Below are 9,264 nucleotides of genomic sequence, written 5' to 3' on the forward strand. Positions count from 1 at the left end.
AAATATTTAGAAGGATTTGGAAACCAGGCGGTCATTTTTTTATACATATAAATCACTTATTAGAAGAATTATCAATAATAAATTATTTATCGTACCTATTGTAAGTAAAATATATTAATAAAAAATACAGCAATTTTTAAAAATATTTCTTTAAAGAAATCCTTATTTTGCTTTATTTAATTTTTCAAAAAAACAACTAGTCTTTTTGCATTGCATTGCATAGCAATATAGTAGTAGTACCTAGTTACAGAATAATATGAAAAAGAATTAAAAGATCATAAAATCATCTTATATTCTGAATAGTTGTATTAAGAAAAATATCGAACATCAGTGACTAGATCAGGGGCCGCCAAACTTTTTTGATCGTCGACCCCTATATAATTTTTCGAAATCTCCATATCGACCCCCACAAAAGTAATTTTCTGTTAATTAAAATAAAACTCTATTAGATACTGTGTTTGTACATTTATTTTATGATTTTAAACATTTATTAGAGTAATAGTACATTGTGTAACAGTAGTTTTATGAAAAATATATTAATATTGAAATTTAAATACCTTATTATTAAATAATTAGTAATTATGCATTAGTAGATATAATAAGTAAAGTAACTAAGGTGCTTCTTGATCAATGAGATGGGTGTGCCTGGCGTTTTTTTTAATTTGCAAGGTTCGCTATATTGGGTTCAAAATTGGTCAATTTTGTAATTTTCTAAAAAAAATACAAAGTGTGCGATAGTTTTGTCGCGGGCTGTACTAATCCATATTATTAATGCTTACCTTCTTTTTTGTGCATTGATAATTAAAAATGATATCTAAACCAAGCGAATGGCTTTATCGAAACAATAACTAATTATCTAAAACTATAAAAGTTTTAATAACACCAAAGCTTTCAGTCAAAGCTTTCAAAAGTTTAACACAGCAAATATTCAACACAGTTTTCAAAGATAGCTGAAACTGCATATGATATTTGCATTTGTAACGTCAATGCTCGTCACACGTGACATTTGGACAAGGGCACATATGCATATGACTTATAAACTGCCCTGAGTTCGTGCCACTGCGTGGTGGTACGTAAATACTTGTTTCACCCCAATAAATATACGTTTATTAATTTATGTTTTATAAAGAAACTGGTATTGAGTCAAGTATAAAAAAATTCACAAATTTTACATACTTAATTAGGTATGTGTGATTTGCGTATTGAGATCTGTTTTTTTTCTCTACCCACAATTGACCCTTCCGATTCGGATCGACACCCATTCGCCCCCCTGTCTCAGATCGACCCCCGCTTTTGTTAAATAGATCCCTGGGGGTCCATATAGACAACTTTGGCGAACTCTGGACTAGACTATTCTTACATTCATAATATTAACCATTAAAATAAATTTTAAAAAAAAATTGACATGCATCGTAAATTATGCTACAATTGGCATATTTGCTAAGCTCTAAAATAGGTTGAAGTTTCTAAAGTTAGCTTGCAAGCTAATAAAAAATGAATAGTTAATACAAGTTAATAAAAAATTTAACTTGCAAAAACAAAAATAGTTATAAAATGCATGTTCTTTTTTTAGATTTAAAATGAATAATCAGTTTAGATTATAATTATTATAAAAAAAGAAATGTTATTACAAACCGAATTTTAAATTAAAATTATTATAAAAAACTGATATTTAAAAAAAGAAAACTTCTTTAAATAACAAATTTAATAATACTCAGCAGTTAAGAAAAAAGGAAAGTCACCTGTTTTTATCCACATCTTCAACAATCGAAAGCAGCCTAAATGGCACAAATAATGCACTAATCGTGGAATAATAAGTCATTGCTTTGACCTGAAAAAAATTAATAATCATCAACATTTTCAAACATATATATACCATTACATATTATCATCACATAAAAGACACGGTATCTAAAAAATGCAACATAACTAGAAAATTCCGTAATTTCTAGGATTATAATTTAAGTCGATTAAAGAAGCTTCAAAGAAGTAAAATATAAAAAGTAAAATCAAAATTAGCAATAAGTTTATAACATAAAAGGTAGAATGAATAATCTTCTAAGGAAAGATAGTATTATAGATCAAACACTTTTTCACAAAACTAAATTGACAAAATTGGGTAAAGACCAAAAGGGAATATAAGAAACAAATAGAAAATTTAAAAGAAGAAAACGATGAAAAATATAAAAATGACATTTTAAAATTTTTTATCAATTTCATAATTTTCATTGTTTTTTTCTTTTAAATTTTCTATTAGTTTCAATTGTCTTATGGAATTTCTGCTGCACTTCACAACTGTCCTTTGGAATTGTAGTATTTAACTGCTTTGTACAATTTTTAATATCTCTTTTTATTAAGAAAGAAATAATTATTTTGGTATGCAGATGACTAAAATATTTAATGTTAGTTAAATATTTTAGTCATCTGCAAATATTTAACTAAATATTTGCAGATGACTAAATATTTAATGTTAGTAATCAAATTTCACTTATTTTTCTTTGGTACCTAAATATCCATCTATTGAATAAAGACCAAGAAAATACCAAGAAATTTCCATGTTTTTTTCGTGAAATTTTAAAACTAAAATTTTTATACAAAATCTTAAAAGCACTAAAAAAATATTAAAGAAAGCTAAAAAAAAAGCAGTAAGTTGTGTATCATTCACATTAACATAAGAAATCTGAAGTAGAACTGGCTGTCAATCAAATCCTTTGAAAAATGAAAGAAACATTGAGGAATTGAAAGCTCCGAATAATCAGCGATGTAATAAAAAGATCAAAGGAACCAAAAAAATTATTAAAATAACATACAAATAATTTACTAATTACATGCAGTTGAGTTAATGTGATTCCATAAACTTTTCAATACAAATTTTATGTTATTGGCAGATTTTATTCCATAACCGTCGTTAAGTGGCCGACCCAATGTTTGGGTTTACAACTATTAATGTTCAACTGCGTAACCTAGTAATTTTGAACCCAATCCAGAAGACAAGGGATCTCCTGGATCAAGTATTGAGAGAAATTCGCGGAGGACTTTTTTATGAAGCTAAACCACATTTGCGTTACATGAAGAGGAAGACCACGAGAACCTCCCACGGTTAGCCTGACTGCAAAGGGACTCTAACCCATGATCCCTCTACCATTGAGGATATATACCTTCAGCACTGTGGTCGGTGAACGGATGCGGAATTCGTATCGACCAGCCATCGCGGCTCTATTGCATATTAAAATGAAGGCGACGGTGGTAGCGCCGTTGGCTGCTCACTTCACTTGCGGGTCATAAATTCAATTTTAGAAGCCGCCTAAACCACCAGTGTAAATACACAGAAAGATACACGTTAAATCTATTGTGGCTAAAAGTGCCATGTTGATTGTGGTGTGAAAGTTTATAGAGAAGGATACCAGCTCAGGCGTTGTCCACGCTATCTGATGACGGCCATAATAACATATAGCATTCCTACCACGCTTAATAAACGATGAAGACCTGAAAAACGGGACTAGGTGCTTAGTCATTGTTTGGTGGAGTGAATTTTATACGATATTGCTTCAACAGATCAAAAAAGGAGGTAAAAGGGATAGAAATTTATAAGAAGACAAAAAAAAATTATTTAAAACAAATTTATGTTATTAAGTTGCCAAAAAATTACGATAAATTAAAATGTAGAGTTAATTGAACAAAAAGTAAAAATTTTATTTAAGATATTATTGTACCTTAAATTTGAACTAAACTTATAATAAATGTATTATTAGTTAAATATAGTTTAAAATCGATTGAATTCAAGATTTCATTAATTTTAGAGTGAATCTTAATAAATCTAAACTCACATTTCCTTAAGACTCGTTTTATTTTTAAGTTATTTGTAAAGCGCCTTTATCGTAAAAGTAACATTATATTTAAGTTCGAAATAAATGGATATTTTTTAAATTTTTTTTTCTTCAGTGTTTATTTTTTATTAATAATTATATACTCATTGTTATAAAAAAATATATTTATCTCTCTCAAGATCTTCAATTTATAGGTTACACTGTTCTTGATATCATAAACAACAAAAAAAAATTGAATAAATAAAAGAAAAATATGGTTAGATGTTGCCAGAAATAAATCTTAACATTTATATAAAAATTTAAAAAAATATTAGATATTCAAGAGACATACAAATCTTTTTCAATTTGAACTGAAGTTTTTGAACTGAAGTACAATTACATATTGTTAATAAGTAAAATAACTTATATTTTTCTGATTTTAATTATGTTGCACATTTGGAATTATTAAGATTAAATATTTTTTCTAGTGCAGTTTAAATTTTCAAATGCAGCTAATTGTTCCAATTGAGATATCATTATATTAATACATATCATTGCAATAACTATATATTTTATAAACAAAGATATTTTTTCCCTTGATAATGAAAAGATATAATATACACTGACTTTTAAGCGAAGAAAAAGAATTATGACTGTGAATTGGTGCGAGCAAGGGGAAGGGTCTCAAAATCCAGTTAAAAATAGTTAGAAGAAATATATTATAAAATATAGAAACTTTTAAGAAAAAAATATATAAAGCATAGAAAAAAAATATAGATAGAAATTTTTTAAAAAAAAATATTCTATAAGTAAAATTGATTTATAATTCACTGATATAGAAAAGCATCAATTGTATAATCAAAGAAACTAAAAATGAGTTGAAACTACAAATGGCATTCTCAAAAATATTTAATAATTTAAGTAACTGTTTTCTAAAGTTTGAATTTCATGAAAGCCGCGGTATTTTTGTACATTTAAATATTATTGTTTAAATAATTATGATTCATCGGCTGCAGAAATATTATTAGTTATTAATTTCAATACTTTATTTTTTAACATTTAATTTATTAGGTGCGAAAATAAAATTACATCTATCTTATTGTTCATCATGTCACATTCCTATTTCTGATACTTACAGAAACAGCTTTCTTCAAAGAAATGTAAACAAATCTTTAAATTAAATACAATTTGAATTTCTAACCGAGAGTATTAAAATTATATTAAAATTATTAAAATTATATTGCTATATTTTAATATGAAATTTACATTACAATGTAATTTAGTTTTGTGCATATAATGTAATGAAATTAAAAATAAAACCAATATCAAATTAAATTGGAAATGATTTTCGACTGAAGAAAAAAAATAACAATTTCAACCGAAGCTTTTTTCTTTAAATACACTTGTTTGTAACATTGTCTTCTTGATTAATCATATTTTATGGATGAACACAAAACAAAGAGTAAACATAAAATATTGGAAGACGCAAGTATTAAATTAGATTGAATCATATCATCATTTAAAAATACGCAGTATGCTTTTGCAGTCTTTAATATTCGATTTTTCAACATAAAAAACACGCTAGGTTTTACATTTAAATGAATTTGGTAATTAAAGTAAAATTAATCTGTATGATATATTAACAAAACGACACATTTAAATTAATTATATTTCTGAAACAAATATTACTTTCAAACGGAATTTCATTATTGCGCTTTCAAATTTCTCTTAAAAAAATCTGGAAAATATCAGAATTGATCAATTGCATTTTGACACTCTGACATTTTGACAATTGATACTCTGCATTTTGTATTAGAATCTATTTCTTCTGATAACGCACTACACACAAAAACCTGTTGATGATTGATTAAATCTGAAACTCCACCCACTTTTAAATCTTTTGTTTAGCGGTAATGTCATTTTTCTTCGGAATCTGGATTCCTAAAGATCGATGAATCTCATATTCTAGATTTAGGTTTTTTTTTTAAGGAGCTTCAATTCAGATTCCTCAAAGTCCCTGCTAAGGCACCAAGAGTTTACAGTACATTCATGCTATGAAAACAGTTAATAAAGTAGCTACTTTTAAATGAAGAAAAATTAAAAACTCTCATAAGAAATAGCACGTAATGGATGTCGATATTTCCTAATCTAATATTTTGAATCAAGTATAAACAGGAGTTGTGTGTAAATAATTAGAAATTTATTATTATAAAAATTATTATGAAAATGGTAAATAAACTAGGCTTTTTAAATAAAAAAATATATGTGGTGATAGCAGTTATCGACAACGTCAACCTTCATTTATGAAAAGGTTCCACAACATTGAATCGAGTTAACATGTCTTATGTACTAGTGAATTCGAATTGTATTATTGTAGTGGTAGACACACTGCAATGTACAAACTAACAAATTAATAAGCGTCAATATTTCCTAATATTTTTGAATCCGGATCAACCAGAAGTTATAGGCAGACAATCAGTAGTATAAGGGGTGATTGCGAGCCTAAATCAAAAATCCTGCAATTTTCTTGAGTAAAATCATTAATGACGCATTTCAAAAAATTTATGTCTTTATAAACTTATGCAATTAGCGAAAAATTCCGGATATCCGGATTTTTCCCGGAGCACACTCAGGAGTATATTGTGTATTAATATTATTGATTCAACCATGATCTTACCCGAACTGTCAAAATGGAAAAAAAAGGTGGGGTTAAACAGGTGTGGTATTCAAAATCCTTGAAAATAATCTTGTTCTTTAGCAAACACATGAAAGGAAAGAGTGTGTTAAGAATAAAGTTGGGGATTTTTATCTGCTTTGAAACCCTAAAAATGTTATGTAAAACAGCCTCAATTGGGGAGAACCGCTTATTTATTTATTTTATTTACCTTTTTATGTGCTTGATAATATGTTCAATGTAAAAAAAAGTTCAAGTGTGCTTGCAAAAATTGTGAAACGTGAACACTAAAAAGTTGCAAGTGTTGGGTTAAAAATCGTGTTGATGAAAAGTGGGAGATATTATAAAAATGGTAAGTAAACTAAAGCTTTTAAATAAAAACCAAACAAACATGTCTTATCGAAATAAATAAGGAAGTAAATAGCTTAAATATTTCTTATTATGTAGAAGAATATTAGATAAAACAAAGAATATAATAATAGTTTGCACGCAGTAACAAAATAATTAAAAACAATATAGAAAATAAAACTTACTAATCTCACCTTGGGACTGTGTTACAACAAAAGATCTGTGTTTCTCAAAGTTTTTGTCATCGATGCAACTGCTGAAATGATGTTGCTCAAAAATCAGTACTGCAACAAAAAATAAATATATATAGAGAGAATAATGAAACAAGAAAAAATAGTTAAAAATAAAGTTAAAGAATCCGAAAAAAGGGGAAAAAAATCCGGAAAATAAAAGATATAATATTTTCCTCAGCTCACACGATTATATCAGCAAAAAGGAGAGCTTTCTAATATTGCATCAATGTAGCCAAAGCAAAATATATCAATACAATAGTGTGAGCATATAATCGTGTGAGCTAATGAAAAGATTATATCTTTTCTCTTCCTTTTTCATTATTCTGTAATTTTTCCATGTTTTCTTTACATTTTGAACTTATTTTATGAGTTCTATATACTTACAGCTTATGTGCAGCAAATGAATGAAAACAAAATACTTTATCTTTGCTATTTACTAATTTGCTAATACTATTTAACTATAAGAATAAATACATGTAGTATTATTATTGTTTATTCTTCGTTAAAATTTAGTATTAATGTTTACTCTCATTTTAATTGATAATTTGAGTATCTTAAAATACAATTAGTACTTTTTTAAATTAAATATTGGGCTAGTTGAATTTAATAAACTGATTGAACTTTTTAATATTACATCTAAGCAAAACTTTCAAATACATATAATCATTTTCATCTAATTCTGATATGTACAGTGGTCTTAGCATCAAGAAGGAAACTAAATAAAAACAAAGAATAAATAGGAAAAAGAAAAAAAATAGAGAAATACTAATAATAGAAAAATTTTGAATAAAAAAATACTTTTTCTTTACATTTAACCATATGATTTAAATACATGTAGTATTAATATTTACTCTTCATTAATTTTTTTTCAATGTTTACTCTTATTTTAATTCATAGTTTAAGTATCTTAAAAACAAAATTAATGTTATTTTTAATTAAATAGTGAGCTAGAGTCAATTTTTAATTAAATAGTGAGTTAATGTCAATAAACTGATTTAGCTTTTTAATATTGCATCCAAGTAAAACTTTCAAATAAATGTCAATTTGATCTAAGTCTGGTCAGCGGCCTTAGCATCAAGAAGAAAATTATAGAAACTATAAGAATAGAAACAAAAAGTACGGAAAAAAAATCAATAAAAAAATAATAAAACAGAGAATTGTGAATCTATATTTTGTCTATGTTCTGTGGATCTGAATAAAACCATGTATCAATGAAAAGATGAGCCCATGTAGATAAAATAAAAATAATAATAGGTTAATAATAAACAATCCAAACTAAAATCAGACTTAATTTTTCATATATTTCCATTACAATTTCCAAGAGAGAAAAAATTAACAGTAAAAATGTTATCTGAATATAAAAATTTAAATAAAATTGAAATATTTAATTAAATAGTAAAACATATAATTTTTTATTTAATAATTTTTGCATAAATCTGTGGAGAACAATGAACTTTTGCTTGCTAGCCATAGGTCTAATGACCTGTGCCCATCTTTATGAAGAAGTTAAAAGTAATTAACCATGTAAAAACATAACAATGTCAAATCTAAATATATATATAAAACTTATGAAAATGCTTCTATTAAAAAATAATTAATAGGAGAACGAAGAAAAAGACACTACATAAATAAAAGACCTGGTAAATAGACAGAGATTCAAAGTCATAGAGGTAAGCTTGATAAAATTCATGGGAAGATTAAAATTAGAAAGAGCCTCTTTTTCATATTCTATCAAATACCTCAATCATAACTAACTAAACATCAGAAACACTAGGAAGATTAAAGTGATGAGGAAACAGCGTGTCTAGCTAAATCTTTCAATAAAAATAAGAACCTTTTAAGTACTTTTTAAGCACTATGTACATGAACAAAATGCAAAGTAATTTTCAGACAAAGAAACTATAGTCATGATGAAATAACTAGTTTCTGACAAAGTACACTTTTTTTAATTATATTAGCCACCATAAAAGAAAAGTGAGACTTTTCAGTTCGATTTCAGAGGGTGAAAAATGAAGCCTGAAAATAAGAATATCTTGCAAAATGCAGCAGGGTTGTGCATGAAAGTCAGAGAATATCACCGAACCCAAGCTCAGTATACGCACATGCGGACATGCAAGTATTTCATCAAACATGTAAAATGATTGGCGCTTTCATACACTACTACTGACCAACGGAAATGCATTGAGCTTGAATGAATTGTGAA

Source organism: Parasteatoda tepidariorum, chromosome 9, assembly GCF_043381705.1.
Source record: "Parasteatoda tepidariorum isolate YZ-2023 chromosome 9, CAS_Ptep_4.0, whole genome shotgun sequence".
NCBI classification, from domain to species: domain Eukaryota; kingdom Metazoa; phylum Arthropoda; class Arachnida; order Araneae; family Theridiidae; genus Parasteatoda; species Parasteatoda tepidariorum.